The following is a 24,241-nucleotide window of genomic DNA, read 5'->3' on the forward strand; positions in this document are numbered from 1 at the left end:
AGAAGTAGTTTTTCTTTGTGTCAAGTATGGCTTTTTTGTATTGAGTGAGGAGTTCAGTATAACGGTTTTTAGCAGTAGGGCAGTAGTTCCGTCTCCATTGTCGTTCTGCTTGGCGGAGAGTGAGTTTTTTGATCTTTAGGTCGTCTGAGAACCAGCGGTTTGCATCTTTGGGGCGTTTGGTTGTGATGCATTTTAGAGGAGCAATGGCATCGCACCCGACCCGGAGCCAGTTGGTAATAGCTTCTGCCTGCCCAGAGGAAGGCAACGCGGTCAGATCAGGGCTAGAGGAAGAGAGGAGGTTCGATAGAGCTTTGATGTCGACCCGATTCCATGACCGCGCCCAGACATTCCTAGCAGAAGTGGGCTTGAGTGGTGGAACAGGGGATAGGGAAAAGGTGATTAGTGAGTGATCTGACCATGAACATGGAGAGATCAAAAGGGAATTGACCGGGCAGTCGCGTTGCCAGATTTGGTCCAGGATGTGTCCCAACCTATGTGTGGGGGTATTGACAACCGATGTGAAGTTGAGCGACAGAAGAGAGTCTGAGAACTCCTTGGACGTGGCGCATTCCGCGGGGTCGGAAGGCCAGAAATTAAAATCTCCCAGGACCATGATGGAGGCATGGTTAACAACCAAGGTCGCCATTAGGTCTTGAAAGCTGGGGAGAAAAGTTAGGGGGGAAGACGGGGGTCTGTACACAAGGACACAAGTTAGCGGGGGGTGAAGGAAAGAGAGCGAACCACTAGGCAGTCTGAGATTCCCATGGAGGGGGAGACCAGAGGCTGGAAAGTGAGTTCCTTGCGGGCGATCAGAGCGACCCCTCCACCGGGCCTGCTAGAGGAGCGGTCTGCTCGAATAGCATAATAGGCCGGGGGGAGTATCGCTAACAGGGCGGGGAGGGAGCTGTCCGAGAGCCAGGTCTCAGTAAGAAACAATAAATCTGGTTTATGGGAGTCAAGCAGAGTGAAAAGATCGAGCTGGTGTTTAACTGCCGATCTTGTATTTAGATATATAACAGTAATTGCTGTGGGGGAAGGGGCCTCGGGATGGGTGTTGGTATAGACTTGATTCTGCGTAGTTAGTAGTCCAAGAGTGGAGATGCGAGCTAATGTATCGGCCGGTAATGTCCACTTGCCCTGAAGGGTAGTGAGTTGCGCCTGAGAGTATTGGATGGGGCCAGCAAGGTGCATGGCCTCTGGTCTCGGTCGGTCGCGGACGGGCGCAGACGGGCTTTCCTTAGGCGCGCCTTCGGCGCGCAATCGTCGCGCCCGCTGCGCTCGTCCGCTGCGCTTCCTGGGGAGGCACATACTTGTAGAAAGGTGAGTAGGAGGGCGGTGGGCGTGGCCTCCCAGGGGGGCGTGGCCTGCCGGTGGTTCGAGGCGCTGGCGTTTTACACGCCGTTTAGAACTTATCAAGGGCTCCGCTTGTCTAAATCAGCGGCTTCAGGTGAGTGCAGTCAATTTTAAAAGCAAGTAAATAACACAGATACAATTTTAAAAAGTAGCTCTCTCCCGGCTAGTCGCCTCAGGAGCAGCGTGTTCACAGATGGGAGCGCTTGTGATCAGCGTCCCTCTTATACTGTGGGCGGTGGGCGTGGCCTCCCAGGGGGGCGTGGCCTGCCGGTGGTTCGAGGCGCTGGCGTTTTACACGCCGTTTAGAACTTATCAAGGGCTCCGCTTGTCTAAATCCGCGGCTTCAGGTGAGTGCAGTCAATTTTAAAAGCAAGTAAATAACACAGATACAATTTTAAAAAGTAGCTCTCTCCCGGCTAGTCGCCTCAGGAGCAGCGTGTTCACAGATGGGAGCGCTTGTGATCAGCGTCCCTCTTATACTGTGGGCGGTGGGCGTGGCCTCCCAGGGGGGCGTGGCCTGCCGGTGGTTCGAGGCGCTGGCGTTTTACACGCCGTTTAGAACTTATCAAGGGCTCCGCTTGTCTAAATCAGCGGCTTCAGGTGAGTGCAGTCAATTTTAAAAGCAAGTAAATAACACAGATACAATTTTAAAAAGTAGCTCTCTCCCGGCTAGTCGCCTCAGGAGCAGCGTGTTCACAGATGGGAGCGCTTGTGATCAGCGTCCCTCTTATACTGTGGGCGGTGGGCGTGGCCTCCCAGGGGGGCGTGGCCTGCCGGTGGTTCGAGGCGCTGGCGTTTTACACGCCGTTTAGAACTTATCAAGGGCTCCGCTTGTCTAAATCAGCGGCTTCAGGTGAGTGCAGTCAATTTTAAAAGCAAGTAAATAACACAGATACAATTTTAAAAAGTAGCTCTCTCCCGGCTAGTCGCCTCAGGAGCAGCGTGTTCACAGATGGGAGCGCTTGTGATCAGCGTCCCTCTTATACTGTGGGCGGTGGGCGTGGCCTCCCAGGGGGGCGTGGCCTGCCGGTGGTTCGAGGCGCTGGCGTTTTACACGCCGTTTAGAACTTATCAAGGGCTCCGCTTGTCTAAATCAGCGGCTTCAGGTGAGTGCAGTCAATTTTAAAAGCAAGTAAATAACACAGATACAATTTTAAAAAGTAGCTCTCTCCCGGCTAGTCGCCTCAGGAGCAGCGTGTTCACAGATGGGAGCGCTTGTGATCAGCGTCCCTCTTATACTGTGGGCGGTGGGCGTGGCCTCCCAGGGGGGCGTGGCCTGCCGGTGGTTCGAGGCGCTGGCGTTTTACACGCCGTTTAGAACTTATCAAGGGCTCCGCTTGTCTAAATCAGCGGCTTCAGGTGAGTGCAGTCAATTTTAAAAGCAAGTAAATAACACAGATACAATTTTAAAAAGTAGCTCTCTCCCGGCTAGTCGCCTCAGGAGCAGCGTGTTCACAGATGGGAGCGCTTGTGATCAGCGTCCCTCTTATACTGTGGGCGGTGGGCGTGGCCTCCCAGGGGGGCGTGGCCTGCCGGTGGTTCGAGGCGCTGGCGTTTTACACGCCGTTTAGAACTTATCAAGGGCTCCGCTTGTCTAAATCAGCGGCTTCAGGTGAGTGCAGTCAATTTTAAAAGCAAGTAAATAACACAGATACAATTTTAAAAAGTAGCTCTCTCCCGGCTAGTCGCCTCAGGAGCAGCGTGTTCACAGATGGTGAACCGCGATGTACGACAAAATGGGCCCATAATGGAGAATGGTCTGAAATCCCTCTAGCTAAATGGCTGACCTCCGCCACATACGAGAACTGTACGGCAGGGACCAAACAATAGTCCAGTCGCGACAGACTATTATGCGCCCCAGAATGGAATGTATATTGTCTCTGACTCAGATGCAATATCCTCCAGCAATCCAGCAGACCCACTGCCTCTATAAAGTCAGATAGCCATCTCACCAACCGCCCCAACTCCCGAGGGGGATGTCTGTCCATATCACCTGAAACAACCGTGTTAAATTCGCCCCCAAAATCAAAAAACCCTCCGGGAGAGACAGGAGGACCGACCCCAGGTCTGCGAAAGTTGTGGCTGGAAGCCCAGGTGGAACATAAATAGAAAGAAAGGTGATGTGGTGACCCTCCCACAAGCCCGAAACTCCAACATATCTACCCTGTCGGTCCTCCCATACGGAGGCAACAGACAGCGGAAATGCGTTACGGATCAGCACTCCCACCCCTCTCGAACCCGAGGTGAACCCTGAATGTGCGATCAGCTTATAACCCATTCTGTGGAGTGCCTTACATGAATTGTCAACCAGTTGAGTTTCCCTAGTGTTGTACCACATCTGGTGCCTGCCTCTTGAGAAAATGAAGAACAACACTACGTTTAATCTTTTCCCCTAACCCGTTTACATTACAACTCAACACTTTTAGTTCACTACCCCCATCGCCTACCCAGCCCCGCTTGCCTCCCCCCACATCCTGCTCATTTGACCGATACTTGATGCTGATGATACCTACAATTCGAACAATACTAACCATGAACATTACCCCCTAACTACCCCCCACCCCGCTGCCCTGCCCATGGGGCTCAAAACTGCCCACTGAAACCTGCAGAGTGCCTGCCGCCCCAACACTTCAAAGAAAGAAAATAAACGATGGAGGAGGATCCCGCACCACCACACCCGCCCTGAACCCCACCCAACAACAAAGTCCCCCCTGAGCCCCAAGTCAAATCAACCCACAGAATTCAAGAAGGGCGAGTAGCCATCCAGTTTCGTTCATCCCAAGGCACATTGGTCTGTTAGAGGTTCACATGAGGGGCCAAAAGCGTGTCACTCCTGTTCCAGACCCGCCTCCTCTTCCAACCGGTTCGGCGATTCCGCTTCATCCCCCAGGCATTCAGACACAACCTCCGTGTTGTCAAAGAACCAAACCTTCCCCCGATCCTCCACCCTCAAGCGTGCAGGAAACAACATGGCATACTTCAGACCTCTATCCCGTAGTTTCTTTTTAACTGCCAGAAAATTTCGACGTTGCTTCTACACTGCCTGCTTGAAGTCCGGAAAAAAGGAAAGGGTAGCGTTCTCAATACAAACAGGCCTTCCAACCCTGGCCGTCTGAAGAATAAGGTCTCTGTCATGAAAGTTCAGTATCCTAGTGATCAGCGGGCGAGGCAGGGCCCCGGGTTTCGGCTTTCCCCCGGGCACCCTATGAGCCCGCTAGGCGGTAAAAAGCTTACTGAGGCCCTTGGGCTGGAGCTGTTTGAGGACTAGGTCCTGCACAAACAGGTCAGGAGCAGGCCCCTCTGATCTTTCAGGAACTCCAAGTATTCGTATATTATTTCTCTGGGCCCTTCTTTCATGCTCGTCCAGTTTGCGTTCCGCCTGTTCATGGGAAGATTGGAGCACGCGTACATCCTGCTGGAGCTGGGCAACGTCGTCCACCAAACTGGATGTCTTAATGTCCAATGCTTTAACCTTCTTGTTCACCTTAGTGAGATCAGCCCATATAAGATTCACTTCAATAGAGACCGTATCCAACTTGGCATCCATAGTTTCCATTTGTTGTCCCAGAGAGGTTTTGACCCCGTCTATGGCACCCATAATGTCTTGTAGTGTGACTTCACCCTCTTTGTCCGAGTGCGTCCCAGAAGCCGCCATTGGAGACCCAGCTCCGGATAGCAAATTTTGGGGCTGGGTGTAGCGGTCCAGTTTATAAGTTTGTATCGGCTTCAAGACTCTGCACTCTCGAGGAGTGTCTCTCCCCTTCCTGCCTAGACGCCATTTCGCCAGCTGTCTAGTGCCCAGTCAACCTCACGGTGGCTCCCCAAGCGGCTCTGCAGTGCCCTAAAGTACAATAGCATTCAGCTCCCCATCAGCAACTCCATGCAGGCGCCCTGGGGTTAGTTTGATGCTTCGGGAAGTCCCATCCAGCCAATTTGCTGCATCCGGGTGCCCCAGGTCTGGGAGATCCACCGCTACGCTTCTCTCCTTTCGGGCCAGCCACGCCAACTCCAGGCCCTTCAATGCATCTCCACAAATACAGGTGGTGCACCGGAGTCCACCGGGGGGTGCAACACCACCACACCCCGATCTCACAGGGCCACTCCGGAGCACAGAAAGTCAATCAGGGAAGGGGGGGCGCTGGCCCCACAGCACACATTCATCTCCAACGATATCCCGGTGCCAATCTCCTTCCCCCCGCCGCCCCCCCGAAAAGCGGCCGCTCCAGATGCCCAGGGCCGTCTCAACTCTCCGCCAAGGAGGGGGGCACTAGGCCGTCCCACCGGCCGTGCAGTCCGCCACCTCCGCCGATTCTGTGCCGTCTGTAGGGGGACCAGATCAGACTCTTCTGGTTTCGGGTCCCCGGTGTTGATGAACTCCGGGGCGGCTGGTATCACTACTCCAGCCCCCGGTCTCCGCTGCTGGCAGGCCTGACTCTTTAAATGGGCATAACTTTTGGATGGAGCCGCTCCGGAGCCCCAGCTCAAGCCCCAGGCGCAACGCTCGCCCTCCGCTGCAGTTTTCCGGGTTCAGCAGGCAGGAGGAAAGTCAGGATGTTGGGGCCGGTGGACAGACTCGGAGGAGCCAAGAGTCTACGCGGCCATCTTGCCCAGGCACGTAGCTCCTTCCTCTCTTCTCCCTAGCTTGATTTCTTTGTGGCACCTAGGGTGATTGGGAGGTTCCTGGCTCCGATTTTTTGCCCCCCCTTGTTTTTTCTGCCTTACCACTCTTGACAAGACTGCTTCGAGAGACCTGCTCTTCTGACGGCTGGGTGGCGCCTGCCTCTGTGGTCGGCACGCCTCCCTGTGATTGGCCGGATTCCCTTTGCCTCCTCTGACGAGACTATTTGATCATGGCCAATGTGCTGAAGGCACGCGAAAGGCTAGCCAATCTGCGCCCATCGGCGGCCGTCCGGGGCAAGGGGCCTGTCGCCATGCCCATTACAGTAGCCATCGGAGGCAGTTTTCCTCGCCACTCTTAGGTACATGACCCCCTTAACCCAAGAGGCCTGTAAAGGCTCCACCTAGGTAAGTTAAGGTAAAGCACAATGTAGCCATTGCAACTTCTCTATCGATCTGAGCGGGATTAAGAAGACCAGATACAAAGTAAAATCAAGTGTGCAAAATGGCTGTTTCAAAGGTCTCTTGCTAAACTGTCGCTCCCTCCCGAAACACAAAGCTGATATTTCTAGCATACTAAGTGAGCAAACCCCGGATGAACTATTTTTAGTAGAAACACGGCTGCGTGATTGCTCTGAGCCGAACATTCTGGATGCTCTACCTTTGGGTTACAGCATTGTTAGATGTGACCGAGTAGGGCAAAAGGGGGTTGTAATTGCTATTATTATTATTTTTTTAATCTGGAAATCCTCCCTCAAAAAAATGGACTCTCTGGGTAGTGAGAAGGCGTATTTCTCAATGAATGTATCCAGCAATCAGTCTCTTACCGGTCTACTGCTGTACCGTCCTCCAGGTCCTGCTACGCATTTCATCTCCAAGCAAATGGAGCTTTCCACTTTGCTGGCCTTGAGGTATAAAAAACTGATCATATTAGGGGATCTTAATCTTTATTTTGAATCTCAAGAATGTCAGACAGCCCTATCTCTTACTAAAGACTTACACACTCTCCAGCTAATTCAGTTAGTCGTGGGTCCCACTCATGAGAAAGGTCATACACTTGATCCTATTTTCTCTAATGAGCCATCCATGCTGGTGGAAGACTCCATGATACTACCCTGGACGGACCACTTCCTGATCCCTTTCTCGTTCCCCATAAGCAGCCACCTGGTCAACGTCTTAGCCCCACCCGTCCATAGAAGGAACTGGGCCAAAATTACACCTGAGAAATTTAAAACCGCCCTGGGAAAAACCAAACCTAACATTGAACAGGCGGATCAGAAGGCTAATGCCACATTAAAATATGAGGCATGGCTCACTGAAAGTATTGATCTCTTGACGCCCCTAGCTGAGAGACAGAATGTGAGGGCGTCACTCTCAGCGCCCTGGTATAATGAACAATTGGCCACGTTGAAAAAACAATGTAAATGTTTTGAGCGCGAATGGCGGAAGAATTATTGTTCCACTAGCCACACTCGCCTGAAAGAGGCCCTGAAAACCTACCATAAATGCATAAGATTAGAATGCAAGAAGTACGATGCTCAGATGATTGACTCAGCTCAAAATCCTACCAAGGAACTATTTGCCCTCCTCCAATCTCTGACAAACTCTGAACACACCTCAGCTAATATCTCTCCATTGTGAGAACTATGTAACGATATTGCTACTGTCTTTTCCAACAAAGTGCCTAAAATCTATGAAACCTTTTCAAAATCTTTAACCCCTTCCATGCTCATGACAAGGTCAGCTCGTCATGAGGCACACTGGAGCTGTGCTAATGACGAGCTGACCTTGTCATGAACAATGGGAATTGAAAAATATCAGCACCCAGCGGGAATTGCCTTAGCACCAATGTGGTTAAGGAAGGATGGTATAGATTCGTGTAGAGAACAACCATGTAACTTGATGGATCTCCTTATCCTTTCTATAGCCAAGGTTAGCACGATCTACTCATCCATCAAATCGGGTTTGCCACTCGATCCAGTTCCATCCAGAATCTTGCAGTCAGGGATATCAGTGATAGCCCCTCTACTGCAAGAGCTTCTGAGGTTATCCATAAGATCTGGCACTGTACCCAAACACTGGAAACATGCTATGGTAATCCTCATTAGGAAAAATCTCTCAATTGACGCTTCAGTACTAGACAATTTAAGACCCATCTACCTTCTCCCGTTTGGGGAAACAATATTAGAGAAGCACGTCAATAACTGCCGGACTAGTTTCCTAGAATCCAGTAACTTGCTGGAGCCTATGCAATCTGGTTTTAGGGCATCATACTCAACTGAATATGCCTTCCTCCTACCTGAGGAAACACTGAGATAGAATGCCGACATGGGCCAGATCTCTGCTCTGATACTACTCGATCTGAGTGCAGCCTTCGACCCGGTGTCACATGACATATTGATCCAAAGGCTTCAGGATTCCGGAATTAGAGAACCCTGGAATGTTGCATCTTTGGATGACTAACAACTGCTTAAAACTGAATGCCAGTAAAACGTAGATGCTACTGGTTGGAAGAACTCCCTCAATTTGGGCATCAGCCTGGTGGCCAATGTCCCTGGGGGAACGCCCAGCCCCTAAACATAAGGCCAAGAATCTGGGAGTAATCTGTGACTTAAAACTAACCTTTGAAGATCAAATTAGAAAAACTGCAGGGAAATGTTTTGGCACGCTAAAGACTCTGAGGAAAATCCTCTATCTGGTTCCTTCCAGATCGCGGAAAACCATAGTTTATGCACTCAATACCCCCCAGCTGGACTACGGGAATGTACTATACTTAGGTGCCTCTAAAGGGAAACTCAGACGGTTGCAACAAGTCCAAAATGCGTTGCTGATCCTGCTGGATATTTAAGGAAGATCGTGAGACTTGAGCCACTTCCGACACACATATTCTATATATCTTTCTGGGCGGACACAGTTATAATATTGAGAGTTCTCGAGACTTGAGCCGAGACGGTGGCACCTACCCCACCCCCCCGGGTGGTAGTGTGGGTGGGCCGATGAGACTTGCCCTAAATTGGGCCAGGGCCGTGAAGACTAGAGTACCCATGTCCTGATGAAGCCTATATCATCTGGCTGAAACGCGACCGTGACTGCGTCGACACCGCTTGCTTCGAACGGAGTCGCCTAGTTAAATTCAAGAAAGATTTGATTTTCTCATAGATGCACCAACACAAATGTAGGCCGGGTTGATGTATTAACCCCCTGGTGCTTTTTCATTTGGGACTACCTTTTTGTTGTATACTCCACTCTAATTTAAGAGGAGGTACATATGTAAATTGGTGTGTATATATATATTTGTATATATTCTTTGTCCTGAGGGTACATAGAAGTGTTTTTGATATTGTAAATGTGTTGTATATTTGTATATAATGTACATGTGATGTGTTGTATATAAACTGTTATTTGTTGTGCCTCTCTGGCTGTCCGCTCATATATGTGTATATGAATTAATATATACTCTTCCTTGGTTTAATTCGTCAATCACAAGATAATTAATTGTTTCTTGTTCGATAATTAAAAGTGAATTGATCCCTTCAGTACCATTTTTTCTCTACTTTTTCATCCTTGGATGTCTCCTGCTCAGGTACGGGAGGGTGAGGTGGACAGAACCCCTTACCATTTTTTCTAGACAAGTCCAAAATGTGGCAGCTAGACTGATTCTGAATTTTCCCAAAAGATCGTCAGCTTCTAGCGCCCTCGACCAACTACGCTGGCTCCCAGTAACTAAAAGAATCAGCTTTAAAGCTCTATGCATATTCCACCGCAACCTAAAGAAACAAGGTCCCAGCTACCTTTATTCCCTGGTTTCAACCTATGTCCCTACTCGGAACCTCAGATCCTCTGATGCCAATCTGGCATACACCCCAAGATCAGGAAGGCGAGCAATGGAGCTAAATATTTTGCCTACATAGTGGCTAAACTATGGAACTCCCTTCCCAGGACCCTCAGAGATTCCCCGTCGGAAACGGACTTCAGGAAAAAAACTGAAAACATGGCTTTGTAGCAATCTCGCTCAATTCTAATCAGGTCCGCTGTCTTCTGTTCTGTTGTTTTCCTTTGTGGGTTCCCCTCTTCTAGTTTGATCTACGGTCCAGCATGTGAACACACCGTTGTGGTGTAACCAAGCGCTTAAAAATTATCCTATCATTATTACTCTTGTGGATCTTCAGAAGCATGCCCAGGCAGCTGGTGACACCTCTGGAAGTCACCTGATCTATTGGGAGAATTATCTTTTGTATAACAAGTCTAAGGTTGCTGAGCCTGGGCCAGCCCATGTGCTGGTGGTACCCCAGTACTTCAGAACCTTCCTACTGGGTATGGCTCATGAAGTGCTTCTTGAAAAAAGAAGTGTGGATTTTGCACACCGTTTTTAATGTGTCTTGTGGTTTCCTGAGTATTTGTTTGTTTAACTCGTTTTACGTGCGTCCTGTGCCTAATGTTAGCCAAACATGTGAATTAAAATCAGAAGTGTTCAGATCCCAAAAAGGCGGCCTGGACACACACAAGCACAGTAGGGGGGGTTAATACTAATAGGAATCAGTATATTCACAGTTAACAACGTTCAATACAAACACAATTTGTCATTCACCTCATACAATTTTAATCATTGCATGATGTCATGTTATTTTAACAAAAGACGTATTCAAATAGCAAACATTTCCATGTGCGTTACAATCTCAAAACTCAATAATGTAAATTAATGCATAATTCCAAAGTAAATCAAGTCCAATGCATTTTGGGACGCCTGTCCCTTTGTCAGGGGAGAATCTGTAAAAACATATAAATGTGCGTCATTTTCAATAACCATACATAACACAATGTAATTCATAAACACCATAACACTCAGATTTCAGCTTGTGCCAGCACCCTTGTGCATGCCAGGCGCCAAGTGCCTCAATGTGCGAGTCAACCACAGCATGCAATCCCAACAGTATGTAGTGCACCAAATGAACAATCAAGTGTCAAGTGAAGACCACCAATTGTAACCATCACCAATAACAACATAATCCAATATATTTCTGCTTACCTAATATAAAGGATAGTCTCTCTACTCGATAGAGGGGCTCAACAAAATGAAAAGAGCAATATGAGAATCATGCTGATATATCTATGTGAAAAAAGGTGTGCTTAATTCTCTATTTTTCTACATTACCAAAACGTACCTTGATGGATACACGCTGTGCGCGTTTCCGCAAACTGAAACATTGAATTCAGTGAGTGCTGAAAAGATCAGAGAAACGTGCACTGATTATTGCAAGTGTTTCAAAATATATCAACCTCTTATGTGGTATGTTAGTGTCTAAATGACCATAACATACCTCAAGGGATACACGCTCTGCGTGTTTCAACAGACTGGAGGTAGATGTAAGACTGAGAGTGTATCTTTGTTCCAGAGACGCCCCAGACGAAGCCTATCAAAGAAAGTGTAGTGTGGAACGGGAGTGACAGATTTTGGTTTATTGGTGAACGCGCAACTGAAGTACTTTGGCTTTTAGGTAAGGAGACATGCCTGTGATTGATAGTTTCTTTTCATAGGTAAGGTGTTTGTACAGGACTGATTAGCATAGTCTTGTTTCAGTGGCGTTCGATATCCAAGAAGGTGCAGCAAGACTATTAGTCAGCGCTGGTAAGGATTTTTGTTAACCATTGAGCACACAAGTGTCACACATATATGGAAGTGTGTGTAGTAACCAGTGCGAGTGTTTTTTGATTTTTTTAGCACTTTTGGAGCCAGGTTCTAGTCTGTTAAAACACGCAGAGCGTGTATCCCTTGAAGTATGAGGTGGTGGCATCTGATCGCGGTAACAACTTCATGTCCTTGAACATGAAGGCCATCTGGAATGCATGTGGAGTAACCTACAAATTTCATTATAAGACCGGAGGCTAACATTATGCATATTCTTTTAATGCAACTTCAAGTACAGCCACTTAAAAGTTACATCACGAAGCAAAGCTCTGGAATAAACAAGTGCAACTAGGCAACAGCCGTACAGAGATCAGCCTCTTTTAAATGCGGCTTCAAGATAGGTAAGTTGTGTTTTCTTATGCTCTGTAACCTTGTATTATATATTACCTCTCTTTATACTCACTTTCTTACTATTTATTGATTATTCCTCCAGAATACTGCCTACCACTGGTCCCTGCTCACCATACCTGCGAGGCACCCATTTTCCGTATCTACTTTAATAACGTTACCCTTCCGAATAGCGTCCTTATTTCACTCTGCCATTCCATGGCCTTCTTCTCACTCGGCTCGCACCCCCCTGCTCGCCTGACTTTCCGGTACCTTTCACCCCAGACCAGCTGTGCCCTTAAACTGGCCTTTCCCCACTCGGCTTACACCCTGTGATTGCTTAACCTAGCTCAGTACCTTTCATGCTGGGTCATGCTACACGATCTCTCCTGACAAACGCTATGCTTACTCAGGGCGCGCTGCGGCCATACCTCGCGAACCAATTTACAGAGTGCGGGCCGCGTCGCACCCCCTCACATCGCTAATACCAGCTGTGTGTCCCGCTATGCCTCAGTGTATTATAATTTTTTTTTAAAGTTAGTAAAGAGAGGAAGCGAAGTGATCAAAGGGCTCACATTAGAGGAAAGACCCTTGGCAATGAGTTCTATCATGTCTGAGCTCATTATACTTCCTTAGATTGCCTAGCATGCGTTTTTTCATAACAGCTGATCGCTACGGCAGTTGACAACTCTCCAGGCTTCTTCCATCTCTTTCTGCGTGCCTTTCTTCCTCACACATTTATTATATTGAAATATATATTGATATACCTGGGCTAACCCTTTCCTTCCTTCAATAACTAATTACTATTGACAATTACTCTCATACCATCATGTCTGATGTCGAGTCCGACGACTCTCAGACCCAGGTCCCCGCTCCCAAGTCTAATGAGGAGCTTATCAAAAAAATAATTCACAAGGAATTACATTCTTGCATGAGGGAGACCATTCGTAAGATTGTTGACAGGAAAAAAGCTCTTCCCAACCCCACCAACCCATCTGCACCCCTCAGTGGGCATTCCACTGACATAATCAGGAGTGGGGGTAAAAAAATGAGAAAGAGCAACAATTTAGATAATGAAAGCACTATGGGAGGTCCAAGCACCTCGTTTGTATTGGGAGGTCCACGCGTCTCAACAACTGAAGGAGGACTAAGCGCCTCAATTAATAAGGGAGGCCTATGCGCACCAACAAGACTGCATGCCAATAACAGCACATTCCATTTGGATGACCTACGCGGCTCACAATACCAGAGTGCTAATAAGGGTCCAATCTTATCTAAGGATGATTCAAATGAGCCCTTAAATGAATACATCTTGACCTAGACCAAACGGATGATGACATTGACCTCGACCACTCAGAGGAGGAACTCCCTTCCTCTCCCAAGGAGATTATTTTTGATCCCCTCAGCGGGGAAATGGTCTCCCCATATAACATACATCATCCTAGGAGCTCACACTGGTGACCACAACAATACGTGGCAAGGTTTATCAAAAGATGAGTCAAACACCCTCTTGAAAGAGAAGCGAGAAACATTATGAAGGACGAATACCCACGTCCTGTCATCGAGGATAAATACAGCCTCACACCCAACCTGGACCCCAAACTCATTAAGTTTCTATTCAATTTGGGCAGAGACCCTAGGAAAGGCATGGAACGCTCCCTAAAATGCAGTCAAGATCGCTTGCTTGATATGCTCGGCCCATTGTGCCGCATGATTGATCTAATAGAGGAAAGCTATATTAACGGGTTGCAACCCAACATCGACCTCTTGCGAGGTTGGAGCCAAAGAACCTTAATCCTCCTAGGCAACGTTAATGCCTCTCTTAACAATGAGAGAAGGAAAGTTGTGTTGTCCAAAATCATCCCCAAGCTCTGCGATATGGCAGAGAAAGAATCTTCTAACAATCCGAATGGCCTCCTTTTTGGCGAGGATATGATTAAAGGCCTGGGAAAGTATGTGGCAACTTTAACAGCCGTAGATAAAGCGCAAACCAACATGCACAGAGACTTCAATTCAGGTGTTTTTGCCAGGGCCGGCAGAAGGGGTTGTTCTGCCGGCCACCCCTTCCAGAGACCCTTCCTAAGACAAAGAGGTTTAGGACGCCCATTCCAGGCTAACGCTTCTTTTTTCCCCCAATAAGGTCAATCTTCCCGCTCAAGAGGCTTTAGAAGCAGAGGATTCAACCCCTCCAAAACCTCAAGTAAGTACCCTTTTTCCTTCTAACTCGGTGTGTGGGGGGTCACCTAAAACATTTTCTACATGTTTGGAAACAAATTACTCACGTTTCTTGGATTTTGCAAACCGTTCAAGGCTTCAAAATAGATTTCACGGAAAAACCCATTCAGATTTCAACCCCCATGGCGTTAATCCTGACATTAGAACAACAATCTATTGTTGCAGAGGAGGTAAATTCTATGTTAATGAAAGGCACGATTGTAGAAGTTCCTTGGGAGCGCAAAGGTTTCTTGAGCAACATTTTACTAATAGAGAAGAAGGACGAAGGTTGGAGACCTGTGATGAACCTAAGAGATTTGAATCAATATCTCACCTACAATCATTTCAAGATGGAGGGTATCCATCTTCTCATAGACATGCTGTTAGAAAAAGAATGGTTAGTGAAACTGGACCTAAAAGATGCCTACTTCACGATTCCTATGGCGGAAGAGTCGCAACCCTTTCTTTAATTTACCTTGAACAACCATCTTTACCAGTTTCAAGCTCTCCCCTTTGGTCTTTCTTCGGGCCCTTGGTGCTTTACCAAGGTAATGAAGGCATTACCTCAGTCCTGAGAGTAAGAGGCATCCGTCTCATAATCTATTTAGATTACATACTTATTATGTCCCAACACCACTCTCAAATTCTGAAGGATTTAAACACCACCATGAACCTAATAGAGAGTACAGGTTTTGTCATAAACAGGGAGAAATCTATCATGATTCCCTCGAGGTCCTTAGAATTCCTGGACTTCATGCTAGACACGGTGAAGTCCATGAATTTGCTTCCAGCAAAAAAGATATTTAAGATTCGGAAAGAGATACGTCATGTTCTCAAATCAGATCTGTTAACCCTAAGGGAACTAGCCAGATTACTGGGCCTCCTTTCATCTTCTATTCAAGTGATTTTTATGGGCCCTCTACATTATCAAGCCTCCAACGACTGAAGGGCAGGGCCCTCCATTCCAGACTCTGGTACTGAGACAAAATTTGCTTAGATTCAGAAGCCGAGACAGAACTAACTTGCTGGTTAGAGAACTTGGATGCATGGAACGGGAAAGCCATTTTTGGGTCTTCCCCGGATTACGTTCTGGAATCGGATGCCAGCCTTCATGGCTGGGGTGCTTTTCTTCAGTATCAGAACACGGGAGCTTTATGGTCCTATTCTGAGAGTTTGCATCACATAAACTTTCTGGAATTAACCGACGAGCTTTATGCCCTAATGAGTTTCAAACAATCTCTTCAGGGGAGGTCAGTCGTCCTAAAGATGGACAACATGTCAGTCGTCGCTTATATAAATCGCCTAGGTGGCACACAATCACCAGACCTCTCCAACCTAGCCAAGAAATTTTTGGATGTTCTGCTTGGAACACCAAATTTCCCTAAGAGCAAAATACCTTCCGGGCCTAAGGAATGTCTCTGCAGACTGGAACTCCAGATTCCTTGTAGATCACACCGATTGGAAATTAAACGAAAATGTATTCAAGAGTCTAGACTATTTCTGGGGTCCCCTAGAAGAAGACCTCTTCGGGAGCAGACTCACCTCCCAACTCCCCACTTACCTCAGTTGGATGCCAGACCCCGGTGCTCTGGCAGTGAACGCCTTTCTCCAACATTGGAAAGACATTCGGGGATATGCCCTTCCCCCCTTTGCAATGATCCAGATCGTCCTTCAGAAGTTGAGAATAGAGCGTTCTTCAATAGTCCTAGTGACTCCCTTTTGGCCGTCCCAAGCCTGGTTTCCAACGACTTTGGAATTAACTTACAAAATACCCTTTCTACTTCCTGCCTCACCAGGCCTCCTAAGAGACATAGATGGTTTGGCTCATTCCCTTCTTCTGAACGGGACTGTGAACCTTCTTGCCTGGAAAGTGTCAGGCGAGTAAATGAAATCTCTGGTCTTTCGCCGCAAGCCTCTTCTCTCCTCCAAGAATCTTGGGCACTCAAAACACACTATAGATATAAAGGCATCTGGAAAAGATGGGTTCGTTGGTGCCTGGAAAGGAAATTGGATTCTGTGGAGGCTTCTATCGTGCATGTAGCCAATTTTCTTGTCGGACAATTTGATAGAGGTCTTCTTATAGATCTATTAACTGCTATATATCTGCCATCTCTGCGGGTCACTCCCCTTTAAATGGTAGAACTATTGGAACTAAAACCTATAATTTGTAGAATTATGAAAAGTATCAGACTTAAAAGACCTCCAAAACCTAAATACGATACCCTATGGGATGTTAAACCACTACTTAATCTTTTTTGTAATTGGCCCAATAATATCTTACTCGATAATAAGAGACTCTCCATCAAACTAGCCTCTCTCCTTTGCTTAATTTCCTGCCGTAGAGTTTTGGACGTTAAGGCCTTGGAAATATCCAATAGATCTTTTGATGCCTTTGGTGTCAGATTTGAAATTATCAAAAGAACTAAAACCATGTCAGATATGATCTTTTACCCTAGATTCGACGCTTGCAAAAAGGTATGTGTTGTGGATTGCATGAAAGAATATGATTCAAGGATGGATCCTCATCACACGCCTGGTTTGAACCAACTTCTCATATCCTTTGTTAAGCCCTTCAAACCAGTCTTTTCTTCATCTATAGCTAGATGGGTCAAACTGGCTATGCAGTTAGTAGGCATCAATTTCCTTAGGTTTCAGGCTCATTTTCTAAGAGGGGCTATGGCTAGCCAATCCTTTTGGAAAGGAGGTAAGTTGGATGACATTCTCAAAGCAGCAGACTGGGCTAGCTCCTATACCTTTGCAAAACATTACTGTAAACGTTTCAAACACATGTTTGATGCAGTTCTCCTTGACTACCAACATGCATAATGTAGCCTTCGGTCTTGTAATGAAATTGCGAATCTCCTATTATCGTGACCAGAGAATCTGGATTTCATTAAAGAATCAGAGGCTAACATTATTCCAGACTCCCTCCCGGGGAGGGTTGGGTTAGTTGACCGCAGCATGGCATTGTTATTCTCTTTTTTTCCTTCGAGGAAAACTGTTTCGCTTTAATTATTTTATAACTCAGCTTTGACTGTATTTTGTCCTGACTATATGTCATTTACATTACCAATGTTTTTCTTTCCCTTACATAGGGCATTAAGTTAAACCTCCTAATACTCTCTTTTTCAGATTTTTCTTTTTAATTGGATCACCACCGCGACCCCTTGCAAGCAACTATAGATTCCTCTATTTCCTCGATACCAAGGACTTTTCCTTCGTTCATGATACCAGTTCCTGGATTTTAACTTTGTTACCTCTGGAAGAACTTTTACCTTACTCTCATTGCATTTAAAGAGGCTGATCTCTGTACTGCTGTTGCCTAGTTGCACTTGTTTATTCTAGAGCTTTGCTTTTGTGATGTAACTTTTAAGTGGCTGTACTTGAAGTTGCATTAAAAGAATAGGCATAATATTAGCCTCCGAGTCTTTAATGAAATCCAGATTCTCTGGTCATTATAATAGGAAATTGCAATTCTCCACTGCTTACCACCCCCAAACCAATTGGTTGCCTGAAAGATTAATCAGTCCTCTCAAAGGCATGATTATGGGTCTCTCTGAAACCATGAGGCGTAAGTGGGATGTCCTCTTCCCGAGCCTTTTATTTGCCTACAGGGAGGTTCCGCAGAATGGGGTTGACTTCAGCACTTTTGAACTTCTGTATGTGCACCGTGTGAGAGGACCTCTCAAATTGGAGAACAATGGCTGGGAGCAAGCTCACAGGAAGCCACCCCAGGATGTATTCAGTTTGTATTTATAAAGAGCGACATTCATCCCAAAGGGGATATCACAGCGCTAAGACTGAACGCAGTGCAGGTTATTGTAAGACTAATATTTGGTGGGTCAGTATCTAGGGAATAAAAAAGTTTTTAACTTTTTCCTGAACATCAGATGGTCATCTGTCAGGCGTAGGTCCAGTAGAAGTTTGCTCCAGAAGACCGCTGCCGATTTCGAGAAAGAACGGTCACCCATCCTGACTTTAGTCCTACGTTTGACTGTTGCCAAGGCCTGATGGCACGATCTTAGGTTGAGCAAGGGTACATGAAAATATAATTAGCCTCGCAAAATATGTGGACCTTTTTGTATGTAAAGTTCTATGTGCATAGCACATGAGCTTAAAACTGGCTCTTTGGAAGAGGAGCTTCGTGCGCAACTAAGATGGCCGCGTGAGCACAGGGCTCCCGAGACCCTCGCAACCTCCCGCGTCTATCCTGACAATTATCCTGATTACGTTGACGGGTTATTGAAGACGAGACATAGCTGAGGCAGTAACCGTTGTCCAAATTTGAATCAGACTTCAGGAACCGGAATAACAACGATTTGAATATTGCGGCCTGCCCCTTGGAGTTGCCCGGGGCTCGAGTTGGCATGGTGCCCGGGCAGAAGTTGAACAACAGAGGCCTGAGGGGATACGGACTGTCGTACTGATTTGGACTTTCACTTTCGCTTTTGAGGCTCCAGTCTGATCCTGTCTGAGAGCGTGCCTATGCGAGTAGAAAGCTACTGGACTGCGTGGCGATCATGGGTCCTGTCCTGAGTGTGTATATTGGGCCTGGATGGGCTGTGCCCTCTGGTTGCCGCTGATAGTTTGGTTGCGGTTCCCAGTGCGGCCATTTTCTCACGTTGCCCACTGCTTCTGGGGGTCTCCTTATTCATGATGGCGGCCTGACTTGATGGAGACAAGCAAAAGTCCAAGACCACTCGGCGAGGTGGTTATACCCAAGCAAACAATATGGATCGGTATGCCCAATCTAAAGGATCTCACGGTGGACCGAGTAGATCACTTGAAGGTACTAGGGAGGACCCGGCCTCATCGGCTGAATTGACTTTGCAAGACGTCATGGGCGCCCTTGACGGGATGAAGGCCTCCATCGGCCAACAATTTGAGACTCTTGCCCACAAGCTGGACACTGTTTCGATCGATGTCAATTTGATCCGCACGGATTTATCAAACACTAATGAGAAGGTCAAATCTTTAGATCTGAAGACTTCCAGCCTGACTGGTGATGTGTCCGACTTGCAGACAGAGGTCCGCAACATGCGAACCTCCAGTGATCTTTTTGCCCGCCGGTTGGAGGACTTTGAAAGTAGGGCCCGGCGTAACAATGTACGCATTATTGGGGTCCCGGAGAAGTCGGAGGATCCGGCATCTGATCTTTTTGTTGAAGATCTTCTAATTAAGCAACTTGCACCTAAAGGACTGAGCAAGTTCTTTGCAGTTGAACGTGCCCACAGAGTACCGGGTGGTAAACCGAAATTGGGTGCCCCGCCGCGGCCCATCATCGCCAGAATCTTTAACTTCAGGGATAGAGACGCTATCCTGCAGGTCTCGCGGGTGGGTGGACCCATGAAATACGAAAACACCACTGTAAGTTTCTACCCGGACTTTACACAGACAGTCCAAAAGCAAAGACTAGGATTTCTGGGTGTTAAACGACGACTGAGGGAGATGGGACTGAAATACGCAATGCTTTTTCCAGCCAAGTTGCGCATTGAATTCGAGGAACGGACATATTTCTTTGATCTTCCAGAGGTGGTGGGAGACTGGCTCGACACTTTGCCTCACCAACGTGGCCGTGAGGAACATTCTGGAGGAGCGTAGGGCGGTCCGATGGAGCAGGAATAGGAGCATGGTTTCCGGTCTCTGAACTTAGCCGATAGCCCTGACTGTGGTTTGATGACTTTTATTGTGTGATTTGATGTGTCATGCCCAGGGGTGGCGGGGCGATTGGTGGGACTCTTTCCTCCTCTGGGGTTCTTTTTGTAGATTAGTTTGATGTCAGGGCGACAGGCACACTGCAAGTTGGGGTGGCTACTTAGTCTTACGCAGGGGTGCAGGGTGGGGGGGTTTGGAACGGGTTTCTGGTTTTGGGGTGGGGGGGTGTTCATTTGGGTGTGTTTTGTTTCCGTACAAGGCAACGTATTGTTCTATCATTTGATTTGGATGCTGAGCTCCGAGGGGGGTTGGATCTGCTTTCACTTTCGGGATGGGGGTAGGGAATTGAGACTAATGAGTTGGAATGTGAATGGGTTGGGGGACAGGATAAAACGAGGGGTTGTGTTACAACTATTGAAACGGCTTTCCCCTGATATGGTATTGTTGCAGGAAACACATTTGATTGGTAACACCTGTCATGCCATGAACCGGAGAGGGTATCGTCTGGTTGCCCATGCGGGGTTCTCCTCTGGATCCAGAGGGGTGGGTGTCCTAGTTAGGAGTTCTCTCCCCTTGGAAATAGATGCAACAGTCCTGGATGATAGGGGGCGCTACGTGGCTCTCAATGGACGGTGGGGGGGTAGAACTGTATCCTTCCTCTCTGTCTACGTTCCCCCGGGTTTACAGTTGACAACTTTTACGGACTTGGGGCGAGTAGTATTGGGACTTCCTGAGGGGACTCTGGTCATGGGCGGAGATTTTTAACTCGGTTTTCTCTGGTAGGGAAGATCGACACCCGCCCAGGGACCTCACAGGGTCACAGAATTGGCTTAGCGGTTTTATAGATACACTGGGGTTGGTGGACTGTTGGAGATTGCTGCATCCGGCACAGAACCAATACACTTTCCACTCGGGTGCACACTGTAGCCTTTCCAGGATTGACTACATCTTGATGCCAGCTGCGCAGGCCCCCTCCGTTACTGAGGTTCGACATCTGGCTCGGGGAATTTCTGATCACTCCCCACTGTGGCTTCGGATGGAGTCGCGTGTAGGTGCAGAGGGGCGAGTAGCCCCGATCAATCCATGGTATCTCCGTAACCCTAAGACCCGCGCTGCGTTGGTCAAATCCCTTGACCAGTATTTTGTTGAGAATGAGGGATCAGTGTCTTCAGCGGTGTCGCTCTGGGAAGCTTTTAAGACGGTCATCTGGGGTCAGGCGTTGGCATTGATTGCTGGCGCTAAGAAGAGTAAGAATGATGAGGTGGTTAGCCTTGAGGCAGAGATTGCCGAACTGGAGCGTGGTCTGGAACTGGGGGTCACCCGTGGGAAGATGCATGTTTTGCGTCTTAAACAACTTGAATCAAGGCTTTGGTGACGGATGCTGCGAAAGTCATGTGCAGGGAGCAGCAGGGCCGATTGTATGATGTCGGGGATAAAGCGGGTAAACTGATAGCATGGTTGGATAAGAAAGAGAGGGCGAGTCGTGTGGTTCCTGTGATTGAGAGAGTGAATGGTATGCGTGTGACTGAACCCGAGGAGATAGTCCAGAGTTTTGCGGAGCATTTCCAGGAAGTATACTCCCCCCGTATCTGATAGGCCGGAGGAAGATTCACATTTATTATTGCACGACATTCCATTGCCCAGTTTGTCTGATTCCGATAGAGAGTTGATGGATGCAGTAATAACTGCTGATGAGGTGGCTCTCGCTATCCGTTCCATTCGTTCGGGGAAGGCGATGGGTGCTAATGGTCTCCCCATTGAACTTTATAAATTGCGCCCTGACAAAATGGCGCCGTATCTTTGTGACATGTTCCTAGAATCGCGAGATAGGGGCTCCCTTCCCCGTGATCAGCGTCTTGCGACCATTGTGGTGATTCATAAGGAAGGGAAGTCAAGAGACCGCTGTGCCTCCTATAGGCCGATATCACTTCTTAATGCGGAACCCAAGATTCTTGCTAAATTATTGGCCAATCGTATAATAAAGGTGATTAGTGACTGATTCATCCGGATCAATCCGGTTTCATTCCGCATCGGAATACGGCCCTGAATCTGAGACGTTTGCATGGTGTCCTCGCGAGGACTGCGTCATTGCGTGAGCCGGCCATCTTGGCTTCCTTGGATGCCACAATGGCTTTTGATACTGTGGAGTGGCCGTATTTGTGGGCCGTACTTGCCAAGTTTGGTTTCGGTCCTGGCTTCATTGGCTGGGTGAGACTCCTCTATGAGGACCCGTTGGCGCAGATTGTAGTGAACGGTCGGGTCTCTGAGCCTTTCGTTCTCGGGAGAGGTACACAACAGGGTTGTCCCTTGTCGCCGCTCCAGTTTGCCCTTGCTCTTGAGCCCCTTGCTGCCTGGATTAGATTGGAACCGTCGATGAGGGGAATTCAGTGGACCCCAGACTTTGAAGATCGTATCTCGCTTTACGCAGACTATATACTGTTGTACCTGACGTCGCCCTGGAAATCGTTAATTGTTTTGTTTGATGTCCTCACCTCTTTTGGTAGGAATTCTGGCCTAGTTATTAACTGGACTAAATCTTACTTATACTTCCTCTCGGGAGATGTCCCCCTTTTGCCCCGTGGTTGTCCCATCCAGGTTACACAGACGGGATTTAAGTGTCTTGGGGTTTATGTATCGTTGAACCCGGTTGTTCCGATACGAACGGAATTTGCTCCCACCGCTAAAACCGGTTGAAGCTAGACGTGGTGGGCTGGCGCAAGCTGCCGCTTTCGCCGCTTGGCCGTGCGGCGCTTTTTAAGATGATGTCATTGCCACGCTTTCTGTATGCTCTCCAGAACACCTTTGATGTAATTCCTGCAAGCTATTTTCGGGCAGTGGAGGGTCTCCAGAGGAAGTTGATCTGGGATGGGCGATCGCCCTCGCCAAGCTGACGCTTTCATGGTATGATGGTGGTATCGCTCTCCCTGACATCAAACGATATTAGTGGGCGTCTCAATTGGGGGCCATTAATCATGGCATGTATGGTGCTGAATTGAACCCCGCTTTTGCAATGGACAGGTGGTTGTTGCCGGGGGACGATTACTATAGAGCACTCTATTCGAGATTGGCTGGAGGGAAGCTCTCAGGGCCCACAAAGATTGCGGTACGGGTATGGAACTGTGCAAATAGTGCAATGGGTTGGAAGGATCGACTGACCCGAGCGACCCCGCTTTTTGCTTCCGAGAAGCTGGGTAACTTGTGGAAAACGAAAGGATTTGAGAAATGGGATATGATTGGCGTTAGTAAGGTGAGTGACCTCTGGGTTAAGGGCAAGATTAAAACCTTTGAGGAATTGAAGGCTGAGTTCCAACTGAATGAAAGGGAATATTTTCGGTATGCTCAGGTCCGCCATGCCTTGCAGTCTGTTCTTCCTGAGGGTGTGGAGATTCCGGAGTCCTCTCCGCTTGAGGATAGAATACTGGATGGTCATATGCCAGATAGTACTATCTCTTTGATCTACAAAAAACTGATTAACGATAGGACTGATCTGTTGGTGCAGCTCCGTGACGTATGGACCTGAGATGGCCTTGAATTGGATGATGAGGATTGGCAGTCTGCGATCTCTTCTCCTAAGGAGGTCGCGATTTCGGCCCGTCTCCCGTTGGTGCAGCTCAAAATCCTACACAGAATTTATGTGACTGGCCCCCGTTTGGTTAGAATGGGTTATTCAGAGGACGGTCTGTGCAAGCGTGGTTGTGGGCTGCTTGGGACGTTTCTGCATATAATTTGGGAGTGTCCTGAAGTAGCTGCTTTTTGGACTGGGATACACAATAAGATGGAGGAAGCTACCGGTGTTGCCCTGCTGCCCGAGGCCAGACGTTGTCTCCTGAATGTTTGGGAACCAACTGACTATGATGTAACGCAGATGCAGTGGGCGACCCTGGGAAATATGGTAGCTAAGAGAGACATAGCGCAGTTGTGGGGTTACCAGAGGCCGCCCACGGTCGAGGCATGGATGGAAAACATGGATTGGTGCATGTTTAGGGAGAAGACGGTCTATGTGGCACGGGGGCGAGCCAGGAAATGGGGTAAGATCGGGGGCCATTGGAACATTTACAGTGAAGACATTTGCACTCCTCCTCTTGTGGATATTCCTGAAGTTCCACTTTCCCCCTGACCTGCCATTCCTTGTATTGTATTATGCATATTTTGTCTGGAGCTCGTCTCTCCCCTGCTTCCCTCCCCTAATATTGTCTGTATACCTTGCAGTATTGCTTTTTCCTTCCTCATTCGGACTGATATCCTGCTGTATCATGTTTATTACCTTGTTTGTTTCTTTAATTTTCAATAAAAAGATTTAAAAAAAAAAAACTGGCTCTTTGGTGTACTGGTAGCCAGTGTTGTTCCTTCATGCAGAGAGATGCTGAGCTGTGTTTACTTTTATTGCAG

The sequence above is a fragment of the Lissotriton helveticus genome, chromosome 8 (genome assembly GCF_964261635.1).
Source record: "Lissotriton helveticus chromosome 8, aLisHel1.1, whole genome shotgun sequence".
NCBI lineage: Eukaryota > Metazoa > Chordata > Amphibia > Caudata > Salamandridae > Lissotriton > Lissotriton helveticus.